Below are 1617 nucleotides of genomic sequence, written 5' to 3' on the forward strand. Positions count from 1 at the left end.
CTCTGGAGTCTGGGATATACAAGATTTGACTGAGACAATGGAGGTTTTGCTATCAAGAACCCACTGTAGTCCTTGAGCTAATGCTTGGAAACGTGTTGACTTATTCCTGCAAGTCTGAGAGTATAACAAATGGTTTTTGCTGTAAAAGAAGCTTTTTGTTTTGAGAGAAAGCTCTCAGTTTCTCTATGAACCTGTTTCTTCTCTTGTATTGGAATACAAGGCTGTGACATGAGATAGAGGCTTTCCTACCCACTAACAAGACTACAGAGAGGTGCCATTGTCAAGCAACTACATCAAAGCTTGCGCAAAGAAATACGCTAAATTCACTTTAAAAATTTTCAGCAAACTTTTAATATTCGCCCAAAACACCTCTGCTATGGTGACATTTCTGAACAGGCAAAGTTATTCTGAAAAGCTTTTCACATAGTCTCAAGTATAAATATTTTGATACAAAAAATAAAAATAAAAAAACCCCTCCAAACCCAACCCCTTGTGCTCACATTCAATGGTGCACCATCGTGCCGTGAATAAAGACGGGCTCTTCACTCCGCGCCCAGCCAGACTACAGCTGTAGGAGACAGGCAGCATGAGATACCTCCAGCCCACATCGCTTTTTAGTCTTGCCAGTGCTGGGAATCCAGGAACAGAAGCGCCTGAAAGGCGTTGAGATGAACTTACTGGCTTTGAAGGTGCTTGGAGGCGTGGGATAAGGAAGGAGCCTCTGGTCACCACAGCGATGAAGGCACCGCTTCCATCATCAGTGGCTCCAGCAGCAGTTCCCTGTGTTTTAGGTGCTGGGGACATCTTGTAGCTTCACTTGAGGAGGTGGAGAGCAGGGAGCTGAGGAGCAGGGGCACGTGTCCTGGGGCTGGTGCTAACAGTGCTGCCTGGCCTTAGACAGAGCCATGGCCTCTGGCTCATTGCACATTATCAGGACTCGCCCAGAACAGGTCTGGCTCAGGTGATAGTCCACTGGGACATCGTGAGAGCACTCGCTGGCTAGGAAAGCTGAGCTTTTCTTCTTTCTATATTGTACAGCAGCTATAGATAAACCCAACTACCAGCAGCATCCTACTCTACCTTGTCTGCAACACACACTCGGAGATCATTAATATATTTCGCCTACTTACTGACAAATGCGTCATGCTTACAATAATAAGCTGATCAGCGGCTTTGACGTTTCACACTCAGCATCTGAGTTGATTTTAAGTCACTTTGACTTTTAAATTAAATTATCTCATGCATAGAAACAAAAGATGCAGAAGAACACAGCGAGGATTCACAGAACTCGTAGTCAAGTACTTATTAACATATATATATATATATTAAGCTTTAAACCAAAAACAACTCTTTCCAGTTTTTTAAAATATGCACTCTATACGATGCAACAAACTTTAGCACGGTCTAGCTCTCAGTCACACCCAGTGCTCTGCCCGTTATACAATGTCTGCTCTATTGTTATACTTCTTCCCTTTTAAACAAATGCACGTAGACTAGACTCTTTATAAAAATACAAGCTGGCCATAGTACGGTGGCTGAGCTGCCCTCCGCTACAAGCGAAGGAGGTTCTAGTTTTGTTACCTTAGGAAGGAGGGAAATAATACTGGTTTTGGGGAT

The sequence above is a fragment of the Calidris pugnax genome, unplaced genomic scaffold (genome assembly GCF_001431845.1).
Source record: "Calidris pugnax isolate Ruff unplaced genomic scaffold, ASM143184v1 scaffold166, whole genome shotgun sequence".
In the NCBI taxonomy this organism is placed as follows: Eukaryota; Metazoa; Chordata; class Aves; order Charadriiformes; family Scolopacidae; genus Calidris; species Calidris pugnax.